This window comes from Ailuropoda melanoleuca, chromosome 1 (assembly GCF_002007445.2).
Source record: "Ailuropoda melanoleuca isolate Jingjing chromosome 1, ASM200744v2, whole genome shotgun sequence".
In the NCBI taxonomy this organism is placed as follows: domain Eukaryota; kingdom Metazoa; phylum Chordata; class Mammalia; order Carnivora; family Ursidae; genus Ailuropoda; species Ailuropoda melanoleuca.
Genome location: NC_048218.1, coordinates 85,464,551 through 85,490,784, shown reverse-complemented (window position 1 = coordinate 85,490,784; position 26,234 = coordinate 85,464,551). Strand labels below are relative to the sequence as shown.

The 26,234-nt window shown below is 39.6% G+C and overlaps 1 long non-coding RNA gene across 3 annotated transcripts in view; it reads left to right on the top strand.

Annotated features, from left to right (window-relative positions):
* Positions 1 to 26,234, top strand: part of LOC117802691 — a 387,685-nt gene that overhangs the window by 167,649 nt on the left and 193,802 nt on the right. For all 3 annotated transcript variants that reach the window (XR_004626146.1, XR_004626145.1, XR_004626149.1), the window contains exon 2: positions 23,567 to 23,670. This is a non-coding gene — a long non-coding RNA (uncharacterized LOC117802691). The remainder of the gene's footprint in view (positions 1 to 23,566; positions 23,671 to 26,234) is intronic.

The following is a 26,234-nucleotide window of genomic DNA, read 5'->3' as shown; positions in this document are numbered from 1 at the left end:
CATATGGAAACTCTTGGTGGTCTGACGAGAGGGATAATGGGAAGCATGGAGTATGCATCTGAATTCTAATTAAGCCTGCTCATTTCTTGGTTTTCCATCTACAAATTATATTCTACTTAATTGACTTCCTGACAAAGGGTTGGTTGAGGAGTAATTTGTTTAATGTTTTAAAAAATGCCACATAGATGCTAAGTGTTATTGTAGAAGGAGGTTTCTAAGGAAGAATCAAGAATAGGCAGCACTAAAACTGTGTTTTTTTATTCCTGAGCAAAAGCATTAGTTGAATGTCTCCTGGAAAGTGGCACTTTGCCCCCAACTCAAATGTCACTCCACTCTCCCCATTTTACTCAGAAAAACCTCAAATACATTGTGTGGGTGATATTGAAAGACATCAGGATCAAAGTGTATTTAAAGTCGCTAAGAGGAAGCAGATGTTCTCCCTAGCTGGGCAAAAGATTCTCAGAGTTTCCAGTGAAACATAAACTTCTCGAAAGCCCCATGGGATCATGCCTTAAAATGTCATGCTTTTGTTTATGCCTCCAGTATGCAAAACAGTGGTGAAATGTGTTGTTCTGGGAGAGACGGAGGAAAGTTAATGAACTAGAAACAATAAGGGACGCTATACTTGGAAAAAAAATGGAACGGATGTTATCCTTAAAACAAAACAGAAAAAAAAAAAAAAAACTAGGACAAGATTAGAATAGTCACTTCCCTCAATTCTGTTTTTTATATATATCTTTAAACATCTCTCTCTGAATTACCCTGGTTGGCTGGATTACCAATTTGTTTTCTTTAAGAATTTTTGTTCTGTTTTTTCCAAGTAGAACTAAGCTAAGTTTTTTCTTATCCCCTATAGATTGTACCTTTTTCGCTACAGCTAGTAACTAAAAAATAGTTGTAAAGGAAAGAATGGTTGGTGGCTTTTAAACTTGAACTGAAATCAAAGTGTGAAACTAATGCTTTGAAGAGTGATCTTGAATGCAGACAATTATGGTTTTCAGCCAGAAAAAATGTCCAGAGACTTGTATTTCTCCCTGATCACAGTAACTTCAAGCAGTTGTCCCTGTAGAAAAATGCTAAATAAATGTAATATTTTATCTATTTTATTTTCTTAAATAAAAACTGGAGAAGGTAAATTCAGAGAGATGAGGGATCCTGCAAGGTTCAAGATCAGCTACAGTTGAAAAGAAAGGCATGGCAGCAACTGGAATATTCTTGGTTTCTGAATTACTGTAGAATTATTTATATGTGAAGAGCAGCAAACTTGGGTTTTTTGTTTTGTTTTGTTTACTCTCTCTAGATAAATCCATGAGGGATTAGTTGGTCAAACTTGACCAATTACAACTATAATGACTATAGCTATTTAAGCACACAATCAATGAATTTGGCTTTCCATTTGTTTGTTGAATTTATTAATTTAGGAGTGGATCCCAGTGTTATAATTGGGAACTAAGGCAGATATGAATAAGTCTAGAGAAAGAAAGGCTAGAACTCTGGGAGGGAATAGAGCATTTATCCGAGGGAGTATAAAGAAGGCTGGCTTGCCTTCATAAGGAAGGCAGAGGGAGGAAAATTTCTTTAGGAGGTACAAAGCATCTATTCTAAGTAATACAAAAGCATCTTAAGTCTAAGACTATAGGTAGGTCACCCTAGAAACCATGTCTTAATCACATTCTCATGTCCGGCACTGGCTTGGACAGAAAGTATACAGCCTGCCTGCTGCATAAGAGGGCACAGAGCAGAATTAAAGGCTCATCTTTGAAATAAGTAGTGGTGGTTACTGGCTTGTCTTTCCATCCCATCTCAAGGAATTGAATGAATTATTCTGCCTTGTCAAGAAAATTGTCAGAATAAGGGAACAATAGAGCTGGGAAGCACCTTCACTACTCCATTTCTGTAGATGAAAAAATCGAAATTCAAAAATGAGAATTTCTTCCCCTAACGTCTTTTTGCTGTTGTTTTTAACAAACATTGATATGTAGTTTTTCAGTTTATAAAGTGATTCTACTTTCGTTATTTTTATTTCATTTCTGCAACAATCCTGCATTATAAATATTTTTGTGATAATAAATCCATTTTATAGATGAGAAAATTAGGGTCTGGGGAGAGGACACGAAACATTATCCTGGCATTCTCTCTCTCCTCATCTCTTATATCCACCAAATCACTTAGTCCAGTGGAGATTAACTCTTAACCATTGCTCAATCTTTTCATGTTTGGATATTCCCACCACTCCTATTATAGACCAAACTGCCTTATGTTTTTCTCCCGATCACAGTGACAGCTCATTATTGACCCACTTGCTGCCAGGTTTGATCCAGATCCCAATCTCTATCTCCAAATATTCTAAAAGAGATAGAGAGAGAGAGAGAGAGATGATTACGTTACTGCTCAGTTTAAACCTTCAATAAATCCCAAAGCACATGTCCTCAATGTATGGCTTCAAAAGCTCTTTTAGATTTTCTGCCTATAGATTTAGCCTCAGCACTTACACATTCCATTCTCACTCTCCTTTACCACAGCCATCTCCTGGTTTCTATTGTATAGCTCTCAATGGGTCAGATGATAATGGGAGAATGACACGTAGCAGGAACGGGGACATTTCTTTCAAATTGTAGGTGAATTTATTGAACTTATTTGAATCTTTTAGCTAGCATGGTGCCAAATATTTGGTAGACACTCAACAAAAATTTGCCGGATGAATGGATGATTGAAAGATGGGTTCCTTTAGTTCTATTCAAAGCCAAAGTTGCAGAATCTCTATTGATGGTAAAGGGCATGATTTACTCTTCCCAAAATTCTTGATGTATAATGTGATCAAAATGAAGGTTTCATTTAGGGATTTTTCCCCCCCAAACCTCTTCTAATACTCTTTAGTCAGTTTAAACTTAGGAGGTGTCTGTTGGCCATCTCTTGTAGGTAATATGTATATCCTTTCAATAACTTAACATTTTAGGATACTTGATAAATATACTATTAGTTGATTAAATCCAGTATAAGTTATGAAGTTTGCATGAATAAACAGTAGAAAGCCCTTTACTGAGTTTGACAGGTGTTACTGTTCAAGTATGGAACATTTTAATGTGTGTCTGTTACATCGCAGATGAAGATTCCATTTCATCCATGATTTGAGGTGTGAAGAGAAGGACAACTTTTTCATTAGCCTTCCATCTGGTCATGGACATTTACCTTTAGCGATGATTACTGAATTCTATTTTCTGCTGAACATATTAATGGTATGTTAATGTTTTACTCTAATCTTATCAGGAGAGAGGTTTATCAATTTCTTAATTGACCTCCAATGTGCTTGAAAATTAGGAGTAATAAAAAAAAGAAAAGAAAATTAGGAGTAATAAACACTTGCAAATTAAGGCCTATTTATACTGAGCAGAAAAATCTTTTGGGTTGAACAGATTTTTGGCTCACACACTGCCATATCATTTGCTCCATTTTATGGTTGTATTAACTTTTTTTTTTTTTATCAAAAGCATGTAAAATTTGCATCTGCGAACTATAAGAAGTATTTTTTTTCCATTGGTGCTCCTACACCTTTGATTTGATTTTATTTACTAGTTGGTTGGCATTGATAATACTTTTAATAAGCACTTTTATTTTCACCTCCAAAATGTTGGCTAGCTGTGCTAGGCTTGAGTAGTCCTCTTTCGATGGTATCTCATGACTAGTGGAGGTGAGTGACAGGAAAGGAGAGGGGTGGGACTCTTGGAGGGCATGAATTGAATGTGGAGCCCTGTGACAGTCCTGCCTGCACATCAGCCTGGGCCCTCTAGATTCCTGACGAGGGTTCTGTGTGACTGGGATGGTAATGTGTCGAATAGAAAATAGATCTGGGTGTGGAGCCTACCCCTGGTTGCGGCTAGTGTGTTTGAGGACATAGCCGGTGTTGTGGCAGAGTCCAAGTATCAAGAAGCGTGGCTCCGTTGTCTTGATGAGTAATAGCCCACAAGGCACGAGGCCACCGCTAGGCTTACTCGGGCCGTGTCCCTTCCTGCACTAATTCTCAAAGAGCAAAGGGGTAATTTGTGATAGCCAGCTCCCCTGCCGCTACTGTTAGCCCAGACTATGGGTTAAGAATTAAGCAATTTCCCTAACTGAGGTCCACTGATGTGGCCGTGACTGAGCTATGGGACCCATCATCTTTGGCACCTGCTGCGCAACTGTAATTGGTCGCCACCTGCACTGAGCTCTGAAGGACCACGTGGCACACGAGTCATCGCGTTTTGTGTTACGCCCTCTGCCGTGGCATTTCCGTTTGGCTGGCCGTTGTTGTCTACCTGCCCCAGTTTGAGTTTCTGAATCCTAATTTACCTCCTTACTTCAAACCATGCCAGGACTTGATTGTATTCTAAAATGTCATTCGATTCTGATATTTACTCATGTACATGCGTTCCCTAGGATGACCTTTGCCACCTGGGTCTTTCACTGTTGTGACCTTCAAACAACCTGATATTCAAATACTGGATCTTGACCTTTTGGATCTTCTTATCTACCCCGCATCCCCTGACAGCTTTGTGGCTGCAATTGGGTCAGTTACCCTAGTAGTTCCTGCTCTGAGGAATTAGATGTGTCTATCTGCTTTTCCTCTTCCTCCTCCCATATTCCTAAGAATACCCATCATGATTCCTCCCCAAGGTAGCCTAAATTCTGAAAGTTCTAAAACCCTTTTAGTGTGCTTGGTTTGTCCATTGATTTGTAGGTGACAGATACGTGTCAAATGGATTTGTACCCAGAGGGCAAAAAATAATTTGTTCTAGAAGCAAAGAAATGTTTGGGGGCCTTGGGCTGGAATGGAAGTTTCAGTAGCTCCTGAACTTTCTAATCTTACTTTTAATGTGTAAGCTTTTCTTATGTGTCACAGGCTTGCTGTCATCAAAGGCCTTGTTATTATATGTCAGAGCTTTAACAACTCAAGGTTAGAAGCGGGAGTAGAGTGATAGTCCAGACGGAAAATTAAAGCATGGGACCCTTGGATGTGAGAAAGTAGTAGGGCATAAAGTGTCACAGGTGTTTGAAAAGCCACCATCCAAATGGGTGTAGACATGGTCTGAGAAGCAATGACTTGTGCCTGCATGTGATGGACCCTGCGAATGACACGAGGGCAGGGGGGTGACCAGGCAAGTGGGTTATGGCTTTGTTTTGAATGACACGATCCCTGAGGTAGGTTCAGGAGACCTGGTGATTTAGATTCCTGGGAAAGATACAAGCAGATTGCTGTAGGTTGTAAGTGATCTGGAAGTTTCAGAGAAAACCAAAGACTATGGAATATGCCCTTGTTAATGGAAGGTGCTGTAGGTTGCGTTTTTTTATTTTGTGCTTAACGTGGCTATCAATTTCTTGTACCATGCCAACAGACAGAATTAAGAAACTTAAGTCCTTTTTTGCTTGTAAAAATGTAGACTTCTGTGACCCACCTGAGACCTACTGAATGAGAATAGAGTGGCATCTGTGAATCTGTCCTGGTCTTACGTGCCCCCAAAATTGAGAAGAGATGTTGAAGACCATTTAGTTTTGTTCCACTAGGGAGAGCTTCTGAGAACCTTATGTATATAACATGTAGAATGGGCTCTGTTCAGAATAAGAAATCAATGAAAAATTTAAAAATATTTTTGGGCATGGGGAAATGCTCTTACTCTATGAAAATACTTCTGCCTTTGGGGATTAGAAGGGTAGTCCTGAAGTCTACAGAGGGGAGGGCACGATCAGGTGGGCACGACAAGGTGGATGGAAGAAGGAGGTCCACTGGGAACATCCTGGAGAATCGAGGGAACTCAGAAGGTCTTTAGGAGCTGGAGAGACAACCAAACTGGTGTGCGTTCTTGGATTTCTATTGTTATAGCTTGACAGTGATGAACCTTGAAACAACTTGCCTAGGATTAAATTTTTAACTAGCTTTCTCAGGATTGTTTGAGGGTTGAATGGTGCTGCTTTCACCAGAAATTATTGTCTATCAATTTCTTTGTTGAGGAATTCAATTTCCTTAGAATTTGAGACTCTCAAAGAGACTAGAGCCACATAGCTGAGATCCAGGGCTCTGAAAACAGGATTGTGTATCTATTAAATGACAGAAAGTAGTCTCATGTGGCTGAGGAGTGATTATCTCCATATGCACAATGCAAATATGGTAATCACTAGTTTTGGGGGGCAATTTCCACTTATTAAAATAAAATAATATTAAAAATTCTGTTCGTTAAGTCCCACTAGCACATTTCAAGTGCTCAGCAGCCGTGCATAGCTGTCACATTGGGTAATGCAGATGTTGCAGAACATTCTATTGGTCAGCATAATCTAGAAGAACTAGATTTGGTGAGGATGAGAAGCAGAAATATTTGTATCTACTGAAAGATACTGGCCAGGACAGGGTGGGGAATGTGGACCAGGAAAACAAAGATAGCCTTAGTGTTGAAAGGATACGATCTAATTCTGGGTGTACAGGTTTGGCTATTTTCAGCCGGTAAATCTGAACCAACTCTGTAGTGTATTTCCAATTTATGTCTGGGCCGGTTCCCAAGGTGAATTCCTGATGCTGCCCTGATTCCGAGTTCGGTTTCCTTGTTTGGAGAGGTAGTGGGGGGTACATTGGCAGAGTGACCCACCAGGGAATGTACCTGTTAATGTAACAGGTGGCTTGTCTTGTTAAGTTGCCAGTCAGGAAGTGGACTTTCATACTTTGGTTAGAAGAGCTGAGTCCCCCTGGAGGTCCATGTAAATGCTAATCTATCCAAAGAATGCAACTTCCAGAAGGACAGGAAGGAAGCCAGGGGCTTACTTCCTTCAAGTGACCCAAGCAGAGAATGCAGGTACTGAGACTCTGGGGTTGGGCTTAGCAAGCCAAACCCTCCAATCTAAAGGAAGAAAGAATCCCAGGGCGGTTGCAACAGCCAGAATTCTCAGTGATTGTGAGTGTGTGGAAAGAAGAGTGGAAGAAACACAAGAGGGTGAGCCAGATATTTTTAGCAAAAATAACTCTCTTTGTATTTGTTCAGAGTCTCCTTTCTCCCTGAGCCTCCGATATGAATCCCTCTGAAAGGGGCTGGGGAGAGGGAGGGACGTGGAACCACAGAGCCAAAGCCAGCCTTTCCCCAGCTAACTGAGGCTTTTTCTTCTCGGGCCAAGCTTGTCTGACAGTCTCATTCTGTACGAGTTCTTTCCCACGAGGCTCTTCAGTTCCTGAGGCGAATAGTCTCCTGGCAGACCCACCCTACCAGGCAGCCAGACAGAGCTGAGTGTCAGTAGCAAGTGACACAGCTGGGACTCCAGTGCTGAGGACAGTCACTGGCAGCCTATCATGCGCCAGGAACTTTTTGGGATATTATTTAGTTGATTCCTCATGATAAACCCCGGAGAGCGGAACTGTCCTCTCCATTCCACCAAGACCTGAACTAAGGTTCCGAAAAGTCAAATAACTTTCTCAAGGTCCTCGAACTGTATTGCTGGATAGAAGACTTGAACCAGGTTATATGAGATATCAAAGTCCACTTGTGTTTCTGCTACTAAACTACATTGTCCATGGGGTGCGGGGTGCCTACTGGCCCTTGAAATTTGAGGCCTAACTCTTCACTATAGGACTTTGTGCTTGTAGGAAGGAGAGATTGTACGTGGCAAGATCTGATGGCAATTTTATAGGTCAGTTTCATTGGGCCATAGGGTGGCCAGATATTTGGTCAAACATGATTCTGGGTGTTTCTTCCAGGGTGTTTAGGGTGAGGTTAACATTTTAATCAGTAGAGTAAAACAGATTATGCTCCACAGTGGGGTGGGCCTCGTGCAATCAGTTGAAGGCCCAAATAGAACAAAAAGACTGGCCTCCCTGAGTAAGACTATCTTCAGACTTCCTGCGCAACCTTGGCTGTCCTGGATCTTCAGCCTACTGACCCACACTGCAGATTTGGACTTGCCATCCTCCGTGATCACATGAGCCAATTCCTTATAATAAATCTCTTTATATATAGATATGTACATCCTATTGGTTCTGTTTTTCTGGAGAACCCTGGCTAATAACCATGGACTGGAAGGAGAGTGAGGCTCCTTTGCATTGAACAAGATCCAGGAGGCTGAGTCTTGACAGGCACACTTACCTATTAGTTATTATAAATACTTTTCAAAGCACTTACAATTTTGGACATTTAGAAATTAGAAGGAATGAGAAGAAATGATTTCAAATGGGAACCAGGCATAACTCTCTTTTGCCTAGGTATCTCTTTTCCCAGGGTATTCAGCATTTCATGTAGCTGACCCAGATTTATACAGACAAAATTTGCAATGATCAGACAAGTCAGAGAACAATCTTACTTTGTTTGTATAAAAGTTCAGTAAAAATTGAGTAAACAGGGGATAAAATTTCCTTAAAAATTCAGCAGATGAGAGAGCAACTGGAGCAGATTTGGAGAAAATCATACAATTTACAGATGGGTCAACACCATCTCAACTGTGAGCCAGGTCTCTGGTGGGAGCTGTGAGCAAAGCTCTCTTGGGGACTCCTTTCTCAGCAGCTGAGAAGCCTCTGCTTGTGGTGTTGTCTGGATCACTGCAGTGGGTCACTGACATCCCTCTGTCTCTTTGTGGGTTGTCTGCAAGGTACACCATAGTAATCTGCTCTTGGCCATTCTCCACGCTCCAATGCTCAGGTGAGTCGCTTGGAAAATATTGGGAGAAAACCTAGAGTTTATACTCTCATCATATCCAGACGCTTGACCTAAGCTGGTGAAAACTACAACACAAGAGAAAGTTTGAGCCAAAAACTCAGTAGAAATTGATAGGTTTACATGAGCTTTGTCATGGAGCTTGTGAGTTTGGAAAACCAAATTCTAAGCATTTCTCAATAATAGAAGCCAATTAACTTGATAATTCAAAGCATTCAGAGCAATTTTTTAATGTCATTTTTTTCCTTCCTAAATCTTAACATTTTCAAGTTCGTGCGGTAGTTTAGCCACTGGTCTTACAGTACGGGTATGTGCATGTTGGAGTCTGTCCTTGCTCTTTCATTTCCTTGGATGTGGTCGTGCCAGGTCCCTCATATTACCCCAACGATCGTGTGGCCATTTGGATTGGTAGCTTAGACTGAGGCAGATTACTCCAAGCAGTGGTCGTTAAATGATTTCCTTGAATCATTTCTAGGTTAACCAGTGAGGATTTAAGTCAGCTTTAGAAAACAACAACACAGGTGGAAGCATTATAGATTTTGACGAGGAATAAAAAAAAGTCTCACTTTAAATATATTATAAAAGGAAGAGAAATATTATAAAGGGAAGAGAAAATTGCAGATTTCTGTGTTTGGCTCAATACATTTTTTCCCCCAGAGAGATTTAGTTATAAATGGTATGGAGGATCTGTATTTGAGAAGCTTAAATGAATTTCTTATTATTCAGAAGCGTTTGTGTAAAGATCTGGATTGTAGATGTATCTGAGAGATAGCTTCTTCACCAAGCCTTGCAGCCAATCCCTGAGCAGCCCTGTTGCTTCTGTCCTGAAGTTCACCCATCTGTCTCTATCTCCACTACAACCACTCAGTCCAGTCACCATCATCTTTCCAGTTACGCTCTACTCCTGATATGTGGCTTGGCTTCCACTCCCCCTCGTCAGTCAATTCTCTGCAGGGTTCAGAAACACTTAAACCCCAACCTCCTTTCCACAGTCCCAGCCTGTGTGGCCCCTTCTCTGCCCCACCTGCTGCCTCCTTCCTCGCTATTCTCCAGCCGCCTTCGCTCCTCAGGCCTGTAGACGTGGTTCCCCTGACCATAATGCACCCTACTGAACACACACATTCTCACTCTCTTTCTGACTAATGGGTGAGCGCCTTCTTATCTTTTAGAGGTTAGCTTAGATATCACTTCATTGGAGTCTTCCTTGATCATTCAATTTATTTCCTTGATAGCACTCAGCAGACTTTGTACTTATTAAATGAAATTATTTTCTTCACTTTTTTGTGCATGTGTACTTGACATTCCTCCACTATAGGGCTATGCTGCCTTGTTCAGTGCCATCGATTTGGTGCCTGGAACATAGAGGGAGCCCAATAACTCTTTGTGGAATAAAAAATTTATAACACTAACAAATAAGGAAGTAGTTGTTTTTAATAAAGGACTCACTAGAAGATCATACTTTGGGTTACCAGATGACCATACTTTAAATGACGACCACACTGTGGGTCATTTAACATACTTCATTCACATAAATATAATTCATAGACAAAATTTTAAGAGTCTATCTGTGATAAAAGGTGAGGTGCACCTGAAATTTTGTGCTGAGTTGATCTTTGACTTTTCTTTGTTTAAAATACTTATATACTTTGCCTGATTTGAAAGGGGGAAAAAAAATCCACGTACATCTCCTATCTATCAAACTATATCTTCCAGGCTCCCTGTGACTTATTTATGCACACAAATGCCTTTTTTTATGTTATAGGGGTACTTGTGGAAGTTTCTTGAGCATTAACATTTTCTAAATCAAATTATGTTTCCTATAATTTATATTTTGTAGATAATTTATCTTAATTTCTGATTGATTTTCTATTAGGCGTGGCTCCTAATTACTATCTTCTATCCTAATTTAATCTATAGTGTATATTTATACCTAAATGCACTAGAAGAAATGCTACTTAAGACGACTCAGAGTGATTTTGCCACTAAAGTTATTAGGCAGTGAGAACAAGTTTCACCTTGTGCATCTGCGGATGCTGTATTTAGATATTCCTGGGTTTTCTAGGGGCAGAGCATACTTAGCTCCTGTTTCTTTGTAGGATTTTACAACACAGAAGAAAAACCTAGGTTGAGATGAAATAAAGAAACAATGATTTGGAGAGTTGTGTTCTCTATTACTTAGACTTTAAAAAATCCCCCAACCTCCTCTCCCCCCAACACCCCCCCCCAAAAAAAAACCCATCCCAGCTCCTGGGTATGTTAAATCCTCAACTTAGAGATTTGTTTGAAGTCTAATTCCCAATCCAGTCTTAGGAGGCTCTGGCTTGTGTTGTGGGTGTTGAACTGGCACAGTTTCTGTATGCATTACTTACGCCTTCTTTGGGGTCTGAGCTGAAAGCCTCATGGATTTAGAGATGGATTAATGCTGGCATTTGGGTTATTACAGATGGAACACTGTGGAACTGTATTTCAAATAAGTACAATGTGTGTATTTCATTTGTCTTCTGTGGTTCGTGAAGTTGAAAGGGAAAAATATTTTCCTACTTCTGTTGAAACTAAATTAGAGAAGTTATGTGACCATGATGTTAAGGATTTGGGTTCACACACTTATATTAATAGATTTCTCATAATCAACTAAATTAATTCTTCTGGCTAAAATGTTCTAATATGCTTTTTGCCCAAATCTCTTACTGAAAGGCAGGCAGGGTTATCAGCTAATTGTGTTTTTTTCACAGGCTTGGCTGAGCTATTCAAATGAACCGTAGACCTACTTATTTATTAGCCTAAGTATTCAAATCTGATTCATATTTGGACAGTGTTTAGTTAGTGGTAAGAAACAGAGTTTTGAAAATTAGCCCTGTCATGTTTTAGGAAGCAGTTTAATTTTTTTTTTTTTTTTAGTACAATAGCCTCTATACTGTCTTTACAGAGTGACTTGAGAATTAGCTGAATTTAAAATCTGCCCCCAGTAAGTTAGGAGAGGCAGCCGAAATACATGTGCATGTGATGTGGTTTTGTGGGAAAGATCTAGTCATGGAAATCCAGAGGTACAGATTCAGACCCTGGCTCCACTATATGTACTTGGGTGAGTTACATGACCGCTCTGAGTGTCAGTTCTCTCCATTGTAAAATGAGGATGATCCTACCAACCTCGGACTCATTCCAATTGAAGGAGATGCCTGTGTGAGAGCGCCTAGCAAAGAGAAGTGCAGGATGTAAAGGAAGGGATGAAGCGGGAAGTGGAAGGATGGAGAAGAGAAGGGAGGGAGAACGCTTGCTTTATTTGACGGCAGAGCTCTGGTGGGCATTCTAGAGCCTTCTGTCTGCTTCCCCACTTCAAGCTCCCCTCACACTCCTTTTCATCTCCAGGCTGCTCCAGTTCTTTTTTTCTTCCCTGTCCTGTTTCCTTTCAGGGGCTCACATTTTTTTCTCCTATCAGTGGCTGGCTGTCTTTTCGCATACAAAGCTGGTGGGTCTCACCTCTTCTCAAGTTCTCAGGCTTGCTCTTTCTCAAACCTGCATGGTACCAGCAGTGAGGACAAAGCACTTCTCAGGGTTTACCCTGGTGAGGGGACATGGGGAATCCTGGGCATGAGCAAAGGCTTCCTGCCTCTTTTTCCTGTCCTCCTCCTTGTATTTACTTACTTTTTAAAATTCAAACCAGAACAATGTGACCTACTTAACTCTTCCCAAGCTGCTGGTTGTTTAGTAGGTGAGTGACTGAGAGGATTTGGGGCAGAGCTGCCCAACAGAAAGATAATGGAGCCACAAATGTGAACCACATGTGTAATTTTAAATTTTCTGCTTAAGCACATGAAAATAAAAAGTAAAAAATGTGGAATTAATGTTAACAATATATTGTACTTCACTCAATGTATCCAAAATACGTATCATTTCACTATGTAATCAGTATTATAAATTATGAATGACATAGTTTGGGTCTTCTCGGGGCACATTTTGATTTGAATTAGCCACATTTCAAGTGCTCAGTAGCTACATGTCTAGTGGCTATTGTTGCACATGGCAGGTTTAGACAGTTTCTCTTTCTCTCTTTCAAAACTGTACAAGAATTTTAGGAATAAATAAATCATCTCTCCCAAAGTCTCCATATCATGAAAGTGGTACACAGGGAGACAAAGTAAATTGTCTAACGTTATTGTCCAACTGATTGGTGCCATAGTCAGAACTTGAACTCCGTTCCCTTGACTCTATTCGTTGTTTTTTCCAATTAAACATCTAACTTACAGATTCCATTTTAGAGATAAAGATATAGAGAGGGAGACCAACTGTAAGAGACTCTTAACTCTAGGAAACAAACTGAGGGTTTCTGTGGGGGAGAGGAGTGGGGGGATGGGGTAACTGGGTGATGGACATTAAGGAGGGCACGTGATGTAATGAGCGCTGAGTGTTATATACAATTGATGAATCACTAAACTCTACCTCTGAAACTAATACTATACTATATGTTAATTGAATTTAAATAAAATAAGGTAAAAAAAGATACAGAAGCTCAGATGAATGAAATCACAGTACATCTCACTGGGAGGAATTTAAAAATTCCTCAAAGAGTAAAATGACAAATTCCTGACAGGATTATGTGACAGAGTGGGTAAGGCACTGGCTCCATTATACCATAAGGAACAATTCTTCCAAATTTTGTTGAAAAAGAAAGTTGGTTTGCCTGAGGGGGAGGGGGAGTCTTTATAAAAATCTCCTTGTATTTCAACTTTAAATTGGTATTAATGACTCTTGGAGTGCATAGCTCCGTGCTTGGCCCATAGAATCTCTCAAAATGCCCAATTTAAGCATTTAGTAAAAAGAATAGAAAATTGGAACTAGAATAAATCCTGGAAGCCATTTAATTAGACTATAAAGGTAAAGTGCGCAGTAACTCAACAAATTTTAATATTTCTCCCCTCCCTTTAATGTTTCAGATAAAGGAAGTGACTTGCCCAAGGTCACACAGCTGCTAATTTATAGAATTCAGGTCTCTGCAGACTGCCTAGGGATTTTTTTTTTTTACAGATTTATTTATTTATTTATTCAACAGAGATAGAGACAGCTAGCGAGAGAGGGAACACAAGCAGGGGGAGTGGGAGAGGAAGAAGCAGGCTCATAGCAGAGGAGCCTGACGTGGGGCTCGATCCCATAACGCTGGGATCACGCCCTGGGTCAAAGGCAGACGCTTAACCACTGTGCCACCCAGGCGCCCCGCCTAGGGATTTTTAAAAAAAATATTATTTTAACTTCTCTGATTGGACAGAAATAAATGTATAGCTAAGCTATGTTGTAAAGAGAGGAAGCTTGGGACCTCAAGACATGCTGGAAATTAATCTAAGCTGGAAATTTGGGAAAGCATTTACACAGCTAGAGACCTATCTGTTTCTTGTGAGTGCTATTAAAAAGCTAGGGGATTGCAATTATTTTGGCCTTGTTCTAGTGCTCTGGTATTCTTGGAATTTCCCCATAAACACCTCCCTTGAGGAGCATGCTGTCCTTGGCATGCCAAGGTACCTCAGGACGCCTTCTGCAACTGCAGCTGACATGAAGAGACATCTGGCTTCGTGTGTCTCTGTGAAAGCCCAGGTGCTTATTCAAGACGCTCTTGCTTTTTGACTCTGGAGTTTGACTAATTCTTGTTCTCTTTCTTGAGCCTGAACAGTTCTGAGCACTGAACCTGTCAGCATGGAGTCATTTCTGCCCAAACACCCTGCTAGACCCCAGACTACCTATTGTTCAGGACTGACCCTGGGTTCCAGATATTCGAGGGTATGTTTGTAGAGGCGAGAGCCGTGGCAGCAGGGGCGCGGGGCGGAGAGATGTGATGAAACCAGGACCCCGTATAACTTGGGTGTAGCCCAGTGGTGTTGCTCTGAGAAGTGAGGTGGAAGAAAATATCCCCAGGATAAAAAAGAACAGGATGAAAAATCCTGGCTAAAAAACCAGCTATGGATTTTTCCTTCCCAGACAGATTGTTAAATAGGCTTTACTTGTTCAGTGGGGTCTGGTAATGAAAGCTGACAGGATATTAAGGTTATTTCAGGTTCTCCTGTCTCCCAGGGTCACAAAAGCCTTCTGTGATGCATGCTAATCCGCCCCCCCCCATTCCTGCCAGGAGCTGCCCAAGTAGGGCAACCGGTTTAGTATGTACCCTTCCCTTTGCAGTTTAGTTGAGACGCAAAACCTGCCAATTAGCAGAGTATGTATTGAAAATCAAGGGATGTTTTTCTATGCTCAAGATAGAGAACCAAAATCTGTGATTAATAAATGATGAATCCAACTGCTATTTCCTCAGAAATGCAAAGCAAGAGGAAGAGAGCCATACCCATCTTGTCTCTCCCTTTCCTTTTGGTGCGTGCAGGTGCACACAGGCACATGTGTGCATCTGTGTCCATGTATGAAACTGCACGGTGAACTGAGCGTCACAGACCAGAAATACCAGTGGGCTCCTGCCGAGCGTAGCTCATATGCTGTCTTCCCTCCTCTTCAGGCATATTGTTTTCTTTTTTGCAGACTTCCCCCAACTACCCCATTAGCTGTTGAAGGAGAACAGCATCCCAAAGAAAACACTGGAGATGAAATTAAATCTTATTGAAGAGGAGATTACAGGAGTGTGATTCTAGAACAAATCCATTAGCAATTGCCGTGTGTCCCCATCAACAGACTTTACTCTGGACGACTCCTTGAAAGAGATTATAAACGTCTAGTTGTTATAGAATAACCAGAACAACGTATTTGGGGTGTTGTTATTTCAACCTTAAGCTGATGTATTCTGCACAACCAATGACAATAGTGGAAAAAGCAGGGACTTGGGAATTTATTTGATTGGGTTAGGATCCCAGCTTCACTACCTACTAAATGTGGACCCAAGCAACTGACTTGGGTTGACTAATTTCTCTGAGACCATATTTCCCAATGTGTAAAATGGGAATAATTGTACCTATATCTTAGGATTCTTAAAAATATCAATGAGATCTGCATAATGTTTGGCTGTATAATGGATGATCTATTAATGGTTATTATGGTAATAATGAAGACAAACCAAAATTCCAACATTAGCTCTAGTGAATTGTTAGCACCTTTTGTCTGCTTGTTGAGCCTTGGTGACATTATACCAGGGTAAGGATGCTATATGACCAAACCTAAGTGGTCAGCACAGAAGACAAAAATACCTCTTTCTACCCACATTTATCTTTGAGCAAAGCCATAAAAGCGAGTTCCATTCTCTCTTCTTTTGATAAAAGCAAAATGTATTCACTCTAAGTGGCTATTAGAGGGCCAATCTCTGTACAGCCCATTCTATATAATAGGTACTCAAAACTCATTCACTCTGTAATGGCTTAATATTTTCTGTACAGTGACTACTGGTGGTGTAGGCTTCTAATAAAACATTATATCAACTCTTGAACCTCTGAATCTTTGAAGCAGATGTTTCCCTAACATTCTGTAAATACTCCAATCATCTCAAACTGCTGGGATTTCACCTTTGTACCATTTTTAGAAATGTGCCCATTGAGTAATGGGCCTGTCTAATCTGTTTGACGTTTATTGGTGCTCCAAGTGTAGCAAGGTTGGGAGATGTAGCAGAGCACATTCTAAATAAATCAACGGAAGAAAGCAAACTAAATCACAGGGGGAAATTACAGTGTCCAAATCATTTATACACTGGTGATTACCATTTCACCTGGGTCCAACTGATGTCACGCGAGAGTCTCCAAAGCCCTAGGAATCATTCATCAATCCGACTAAACCTGCTCATCCGTGGTCCCACACTGAAATCGACCAGTGTGGTGGAGACTTACAATAGCCTAGGGCAGGAAGATTAATTAGTGATGAAAAGGAACACGTGGAGAAGAAAATGGACTGGGTTTAGGGTTTCTGGCACCACTTCTGCTATTACTTAGCTGTGTGAATTTAGGGGAGTCATTTTACATCTCTGGACCTCAGTTTCCCTAACAGGAAAATGTATGTAGAGCTATGTGTTTATGTGTCTTTGGAAGTGTGTGTGTATGTGGGAAATCGACTGTGATTTTCATAGTTTGAAAAGGACCAGAACCTCTATTTCAGATGATATGTAACACAAAACTCAACATCGAAAACTGATAAAAGCAGTATTAAATGTTTGGAAAAGGGGAACCAGGGCAGACTGGATTTCTACTCATATCCTATGGCAGCTCTAAATAGATTTTCATGGATGTCTAGAATTCTCTTGACTGTGTGATTAAATGATCTGTAAGGTCTTACCAACTCCAATTTTATTTAGGTCTGTGGCAAACTCGCCCCCACAGATAAAACGTTGGACTTGGGCAAATAACTTACTAATTTTAAATGTATTAATTTGCAAATTATGCAATTTATCAAATCATTATTAAAATCATTTAGCTTCAAGTCTCAAGAGTCAGTGGTTTAAGGTTCCATACTTTTTACTAACTTACAGTCTGAAATAATATAAACGCCTCTTGTGTTGTACTTCTGCCACCTTTATTATCATTGTAACAAGTAGGCCAAATCACATTGCTCATTCTAAACTGTAAGCTCCTTCGAGAGTCTGCTTCCAGTTAGAATGGGGAAAGTCCCAAGGAACTGTTGCTCTCATTCTAACAATGAAAAAAAGTCAGATCACTTACAAAATCATAGATTTGTTTCTAACCCTTTAAAGACTGAGGGATTCAAAGAAGCCTAAATGAACCAAATTTCAGAAAATTCAGGTACTTCTTAGGAGAGTAGAGGGAGACCCAGGGGTGCCTCCTTTCTGGTGGAAGAGCAGGAGGTGAAGGGAACCTGACACAGACTGGAGTAAGGAAAAACTAGTTGAATTTGGGGTAGTACAATGGACTCTGGGATCCTAGGGACTCTGGGCACAGAGCAAGTCTGTATCTATCCATTGACTCTCTCCCATGAGGTCTCACCAAGTGTATACAGGGTAGGCGATGAAGACAAGAGGCAGAGCAGGAGAGCTGAAAGGGATAACTCTGAGCACCAGAGTTCCTCACCAAGTGTCAAGCAGAACACCGCTGAAGGTTGGGGGTGAGGCAGAAGGGCAGAGGGAGATCTTCCAGGCGCAGAAAACTGGGGGTGGGGCTGGCTGAAGAGCAAATTAAATTCCCTAGCAGTTTAAAACTAGACACTGCCTCCGGAGTCTCACAGGTTCTCAGTTTTCAAGGCCAGCTGAAAGGAAAGTCCCCATTCTGCCCACAAAACTTATAAAATCAATGGTGAACTGAATATGATTGTGAAAAAGACAAGACCCCACGCAGCTAAAGGTTAGATTGAGCTAAGCATACAGTACTAGTAGCCTGATAGAAGAAGAGCGATGTCCTTTCTGGGGTTAACAGGGTAGTGCAAATATTGTATCTTTAAAAGTATTTTTTAATAGAAGTGTGTTTGACACACAATGTTATGTTAGTTTCAGCCATACAAAATAGTTGATTTGACAATTCTGTAGGTTATGCTAGGCTCACCACAAATGTAGCTACCGTCTGTCACCATACAGTGCTGTCTATAATATCACTGACTGTGTTTTCCATTCTCGACCTTTTATCCCTGTGACTCATTCGTTCCGTAACTGGAAGCCTGTACCTCCCACTCTCCTTCACCTATTTTTCCCACCTCCCAACACTCTTCCCTCTGAAAACCATCAGTTTGCAGTTTGTTCTCTGTACTTATGGGTCTGTTTCTGCTTCTTGTTCATTTGTTGTTTAGATTTCAAATATAAGTGAAATCATAGGATATTTGTCTTTCTCTGCCTGGCTTATTTCACTTTGTGTAATACCTTCTAGGTTTATCCATGTTGTCACAAGTGGCAACATCTCATTCTTTTTTATGGGTAATATTTCATTGCATGTATGTATAAACAGTATATCTTCTTTATCCATTCATCTATTAATGGACACTTGGGTTGCTTCTATAGCTTGGCAATTGTAAATAATACTGCAATAAACATAGGAGTACATGTATCTTTTTAAAATTAATGTGTTTTTCCCCCCTTTGGGTAAAAACCCAGTAGTAGAATTACTGGATTGTATGGTATTTCTGTTTTTAACTTTTTGAGAAATCTCCATACTGTCTTCCAAATGGCTGCACCAGTTTGCATTCCAACCAACAGTATAAGAGTTTCCCCTTTCTCCACATCCTTACCAACACGTGTTACTTCTTGTGTGTGTGTGTGTGTGTGTGTGTTTAATTTTATTTTAGCCATTCTGACAGGTGTAAGGTGATAGCTCGTGGTTTTTATTTGCATTTTCCTGAGGATTAGTGATGTTAAGCATCTTTTTATGTGTTAGTTTACAATCTATGTTTTCTTTGGAAAAATGTCTATTTGGGTCTTTTGTTTTTAATTAGATTATTCATGGGGGTTTGGGTTTGTACAAGTTCTTTATATATTTTATATTTAACCCCTATTGGACATACTATTTGCAAATATCTTCTATCATTCATTAGATTGCCTTGCCTTCTTGTTGATGTTTTCCTTCATTGTGCAAACACATTTTATATTGATGTAGTCCCAATAGTTTAATTTTGCTTTTGTTTCTCTTGCCTGAGGAGATACATCTAGAAAAATGTTGCTAGGGCCAATGTCAAAGAAATTACTGCCTATGATTTCTGCTACGAATTTTATGGTTTCAAGTCTCACATTTAGGTCCTTAATCCATTCTCAGTTTATTTTTGTGTATAATGTAAGAAAGCTGTCCAGGTTCATTCTTTTGCATGTAGCTGTTTATTTTTCCCAACACCATTTATTGAAGAGACTGTCATTTCTCCATTGGACACTCTTGCCTCCTTTGTTGTAGATTGACTGAATATAAGCATGGGTTTATTTCTGGGTTCTCTATCCTGTTCCATTGATCTATGTGTCTGTTTTTGTGCCAGTACCACTCTGTTTTGATTACTACAGCTTTGTAGTCTATCTTGAAATTGGAGATTGTGATGTCCCCAGCTCTGTTCTTCTTTCTCCAGATTGTTTTGGCTCTTTGGGGTCTATTCTGGTTCCACACAAATTTTAGTATTATTTGTTCTAGTTTTGTGAAAAATGCTGTTGGCATTGTGATAGGGATTGCACCAAAACTATAGATTGCTCTGGGCAATATGGACATTTTAACAGTATCCCTCCAATACATGAGCATAGAATATCTTTCCATTTGTTTGTGTCATCTTCAATTTTTTTCATCAGTGGTTTACAGTTTTCAGAATACAGGTTTTTACTTCCTTAGTTAAATTTATTCCTAGGTATTTTTTCTTTTAGGGGTAACTGCAAATAGACTTGTTTTTTTAATTTCTCTTTCTGCATTTTATTAGTGTATAGAAATGCAGCTTATATCTGTATATTAATTTTGTGTCCTACAATTGTACTGAATTCATTTATTACTTTTAATAGTTTTTGCTGGAGTCTTTAGGGTTTTCTATATATAGCATCATGTCATCTGCAAATATTATTTATTTTAGTTTCCACTATACTTTTATATACATAATGTCCAACATTCAATAAAAAATTACAAGACATGTGAAGAAACTGGAAAATGTTAACCATTACCAACAGAAAAAGATAGTAGAAGCAGATCAATACATGTCCCAGATATTAAAATTCCTAACAAGAGGAACTTAAAATAGCCATGCAGGAGCAAAAATAGCTTTTTCAACAAATGGTGCTGGAATAACTGGACATCCAGGTGAAAAAAAAAAAAAAAAAAATCTAGTCTTAGACCTTACATCCTTCATGAAAATTAACTCAAAATGAATCATAGCCCAAACCATAAAATGCAAAACTATAATACTCCCCAGAATGAGATGGGAGAAAACCTAGATTACCTTGGGTATGGTGATGCTTTTTTAGATATAATACCAAAGACACGATCCATGAAAGAAAAAAATTGATAAGTTGGATTTTGTTAAGATTAAAAAATTCTGCTCTGCAAATGACAAGGTCAAGATAATAAGACAAGTCATAGACTGAGAGAAGATTTTTGCAAAAGACTCATCTGATAAAGGGCTGATATCTAAAATACACAAATCCTAGAAGTTAACAAAAAAAAGAAAACAACCCAATTAAAAAATGGGCCAAAGACCTTATTAGATACCTTGCTGAAGAAAACATACAGATGGCAAATAAACATATGAAAAGATGCTCCACAGCATATCATCAGAGAAATGCAAATTAAAACTTTGAAATATTACTTCCTACCAATTAGAATGGCCTGAATCCTGAACACTGACAACAGCAAATGCTAGTGAAGATGTGGAGCAATAGGAGGATTCATTCATTGCTGGCAAGAATGCAAAATGGTTCAGCCACTTCGAAAGACACTTTGATGGTCTCTTATAAAGCTAACATACCCTTACCATACAATGCAGCAATCACACTTCTTGGTGTTTACTCAGAGGAATTGAAAACTTATGCCCACACAAATGCCTTCACATGAATATTTATAGTAGCTTTATTCATAATTGCCAAAACCTGGAAGCAACCAAGATGTCCTTCAGTAAGTGAACGGATAAATAAACTGTGGTATATCCAGACAATGGAATATTATTTAGTACTGAAAGGAAATGAGTTATTAAGCCATAATAAGACATGGATGAATCTTCAATGCATATTACTAAGTGAAAGAAGCCAACCTGAAAGCCTATTGCATGATTTCAAATATATGACATTCTACAAAAGATAAAACTCTGGATATAGTAAAAAGATCAGTGATTGCCAGGGTTTGGTGGTAAGAGGGATGAGTAGGAAGAGCACAGGGAATTTCTAAAGCAGTGAAAATACAATGTATGGTGCTTATTGATGGATACATGCTATTATACATTAGTCCAAACCCAAAAATTGTACACCAAGAGTGAACTGTAATGTAAACTATGGACTTTGGGTAATTCTCATGTATCAATAGTTTCATGGATTGTAACAAGTGTACCACTCTGGTGGGGGTGTTGATAATGGGGAGGCTATGCATGGGTGGGGGCAGAGGAGTATATTGGAAATCTCTGTATCTTTTTTCACTTTTGCTGTGAACCTAAAACTACTCTAAAAAATTGTCTTTAAAAAAGTAACCATGTAAATATATTAAAGTCTTAATGGAAAATGTTGACAAGAAACATAACTACATATGGGGGATGTTAGCATAGAAATGGAAACAAAAAGAAACAAACAGAAATGTTAGAAATGAAGACAGTTTTGAATAAAGAATTTATTTGATAGGCTTAACACCCTAATGCTTTATATTACTTTTTTAAAAATAGTTTCTCTAGAATTACAACATGTTTATGTGTTATCACAATCTACCTTCAGATCGTATTAAACTACTTCACAAACAATGTAGAAACCTTACGGCAGCATAATTCCATTTATGCCTCCCTTACTCTTCATGGTTATGTTATTGTATATTTCAGTGGTCAACAATTAGATTTGGATCTTTTTTATATATACCTTTCATGGCCTTGTCCTGCATGTTCAATCTTTCCTCAAGCACCAACACATGGCATACAGGCATAATAATGTAATGTCCTTGTCTATTAATTTTATCATGTGTCATTTATAGATCAGTTTTATTTGATTTATATTTTCAATCAAATTTCTATTGATACTTAATGGATTATATTTTCCTTCTTTGCATGCTGAGTAACTTTTTTTTGAGAGAGAGTGCACACGCATGTGCCCACGAGTAGGGGGAGGGGGAAAGATGGGGGAAGATCTTTCTTTTTTTTTTAAGATTTCATTTATTTGTCTGTCAGAGCGAGAGAGAGAGAATGTGCACAAGAGGGGGTGGGGGGCAGCAGACAGAGGGAGAAGCAGACTCCCCACTGAGCAAGGAGCCCTATGTGGGACTCCATCCCAGGACCCTGGGATCATGACCTGAGCCAAAACCAAGAGTCAGACACTTAACCAACTGAGCTACCCTGGTGCCCCTGCTTGCCAAGTTACATTTGATTGGATGCCAGACATTGTGAATTTTACTTTGGTGTGTTTCTGAAGATATTCTTGAGCTTTCTTCTGGAACATAGTTAAGGAACTAATTAAGAAACAATTTCTTCCCTTTAGATCTTGCTTTTAAAAGCAAGCTTTATTAGGTAGGACCAGAGCAGCATTTAGTGCAGGGTTAATTTTTTTCCCCACTGCTGAGACGAGACTCTTAGTATTTTAACGTAAGTGTCTGTCAGCAAACTTTCTGTAAAGGGCTGGATAGTAAATATTTTAGGCTGCGTGGGTTATCTAGTTTCACTCCCAGCTACTCAACTTTGTCATTGCAGCGTGAAAGCAACCATAGCAAATACATAAAGAAATGGGTGTGTCTGTATTTCAAGAAAATGGTATTTACAAAAGTCAGTGTGGGGCTGGATTTGGCCTGGCACCGTGGGTTGCCTACCCCTGCTGTAGTCCATCAACCATGATTTATGAAGTTTTCTCTTCTGGCTGTGGGAAACAGACACCATTCTGGGCACTGTTCCCTGGAATCCTTTTGGGTAATTTCCTCACTTTCATTTGCTCATCAGGACAGTGGAGAATTTGAGGGGGGTCTTCTGCAAATCTTGGAATTTTCCTCTCAGTGCAACTCTCTCTCCTCCCAGTACTCTACTCTATGAGCTATTGATGCTCCAGTTTCCCTACTCTCCCCACTCCATTTCCTCTGCCCTGCTCATACTGGGTTCCCCTCCCTGCACCATGGTCTGGAATCTTTCTCTAGGGAGTAAGCTGGGGCACTTGTAGTTCTCACCTCCTTCGCCTCCTCAGGGATCACTACTCTAATTTGCTTTGTGTCTCATACTTTGGGAGTTGGTCCTTCCAGCATTTTCAGGTGGAAGGATAAATCTGGTTTACTTTTACATGGAAGAATAAATCTGAAATTTATTTTTGCCAGAGTATATAGTAATAATAGATATGCCTATGATACATAAAGCTATGTTTCCATGTTCTTTCCCCCTAGAACTTGGAAATAGAACTTGCAAGCAAAAATAATCAACATCAAGTACACGATAGATGACTTCGGCCGTCTGTAAAAATAACCCCATCCCGGAGAACGGTTGGGAGGTAGGTTATTGAAGAAGGCTTAGGGAATACCCAGGTCCAGTCAAGATCGCTGTAATATATCCTCAGAAATTACGGGTAACTGAAGAAGCCAAAAGGTGATCAACTTGTCTATCTGAAGAATTTATTCACCATATTTATTTACCTGTTACCTGTGATGTTTGCGTTAGGCCCTAAATTTACAATCCCTTTGATGGCAAAGACATTTTTCGTCTCTGTTTTAATCTAGCATCTAGCATGGAGCATAAGAATGTTTTAGAATCTTCTCAGGTAATTCTTCTTTAAAAAAAAAAAAAGATTTATTTTAGAGAAAGTGCACCAGCAGGGAGAGGGACAGAGAGAGAGGGAGAGAATCTTTAAGCAGACTCCCCACTGAGAGAGGACCCTCCCCCCCCATGTAGTGCTCTATCTCAGGACCCTGAGATCATGACCTGAGCCAAAATCAAGAGTTGGATGCTTAACTGACTGAGCCACCCAGGCGCCTCTTAGGAAATTCTAAGATGCACTCAGGTGATTTTTAATATGCCTGCATGTTGGATAACACTAATTGAGGCAATAATGAATCATGGAACATTACATCAAAAACTAAGGGTATACTGTATGGTGACTAACATAACATAATAAAAAATTATAAAATTATAAAAAAAACAAAACACTAATTGAGGCAACATTCATATGAGACACCCCCACCCCTTTCAAACTGTAGTCATCCAAAAAAGATTTCTTTTCATTAAGTATTTAATAAAGATTCTGTGTGCTTAGCACTGAACAGGTACCCAGGAAGTATGTTGCAAATATAAGGTATAGAAGCTGTCCTCACAATGCTTACCATCTAATTGGGGAACAAAACAAACACAGGTGAAACAGTTGACCAAATCACAAGCTGTGGTAATTCGCTCCTAAATGCAGTGGACTAACTATACTTTGCCTAAAAGATCAGTAAAGCAGAAAATTGGCATGGGCTGGAATAGTCAAGGCAGGCTGTCTCAGAAGAATTGGTATTTCCATTCAAATAAAATATTCTGGAGGTACAAAGAAAATCCTTACTTGCTAGAGCCAGTTCTTTCATTCCTCATTTTAAGATGGATCAATGAAAAACTTGAGAACTACTTTACACAGCATACTCAAAGTTAATGATTTCCTCAAAAGGATTTTAATAGCCAATTTATTAGTCTCTTCAATGTTTTGCAATTCTGTTCTTGGCAATTAAAATTTTTTTCTGCTAAAAAAGCATATGTGATACCATTATTATTATTACTTCATTAGAGATGAAAAGGGAGAGATAGCTATATCTAAAACCAATTTTTTGTATTTTATTTTTTGGAAAGCCAAGAAAGTTATGCCACAAACACGTTTCCTTATTTTCAATATGTGCCTTTGTTGTGGGGAACCATTTAGTTATTTTACCTAAACAGTGCTTTGTGAAAACAATTCAATCTTTGAGACATGTTTAGCTTTTCAATAAGCTTTTAGGACTATTTATCTATTTGTCTGTCTGTCTATCTATTTACTGGAAAACTAAGAGATCATTTTGCTAGGGACAGGAGAACTTAAGAGACCCAACAGGGCTCCAGATCAGAAATGCGTGCAGAGCTTTCCTCCAACCCTCCTTTCCACTTCCCTCCCTCAATGCCGGCTGTAAGGCTTGCACCCTTGCTGGGGGGCCCTTGCCTTCTCTGACGATGGTAGATGGAGGCCTTGCTAACACAGAAGCCTTGGCGCAGCACATTCTGTTCAAGGCACAGCGGCGTCTGTACTTCGAGCCTGATGTCCTGAGCAGCTGTCTGAGTTGCTTGCCCCCAAATTGCCTTTGGAGAGAAGTAAACAAATGTGGACATCCAACGGAGTATTTTTGAAACTGACCTCTGAGGCCATCTATTTTAAGCAGATTATAATTTTGCAAAAGGCATGGCCCCATTCCAAATGTTTATTTAGTGTTGAATGGTCTCCAACTGGCTGGTTGGTCCTTTTTTTTTTTTTTTTTTTTTTGGATGGTGTTGAAAACATTAAGAAAGATACCAGTGGTAGATGCTGGATGTGCACTCATCTCGGTGTCCAGTGATTCATCGCGCTGGACGCCAGAACAGAAATTCCCTTTAGGGAGAGACAGGCAAATGAGCCAGGCTACGTGGCAGCTGGTTTTGTGGCAGCTACTATTCTTTCTACCCCTCACACCCCAACATTCCCCTCGTTCGGCGAAGAACCTTCGAAGTTCCCGCTGACACAATCCTTTCTCATAGAGTACACAATACGTGCAAGCCCTGGGCTCAGCTTTCCGAACATTCTCCTTTTGTCTTCACAGCAACTGTAAGAAGCAAGTATTATTACTCTTACTTAAGAGATGAAGGGACTGCAGTTCTAATTGTGAGTTTGAAGTGAAGATTCAACCCAAGGTCATTCTGATTCCAGAAGTTTCTCTCATTTCATTTTATTTAATGAAAGATTTCATATTAACGAGATTTCTCCTCCCCCCATTTTGTGTCCATGCTGCGGCAGTTCCTTTTCCTCTTACCTATCCCTGAAATGAATTTTGGCTCTAGGATGGGACAAAATGAATGCCTGGGGAT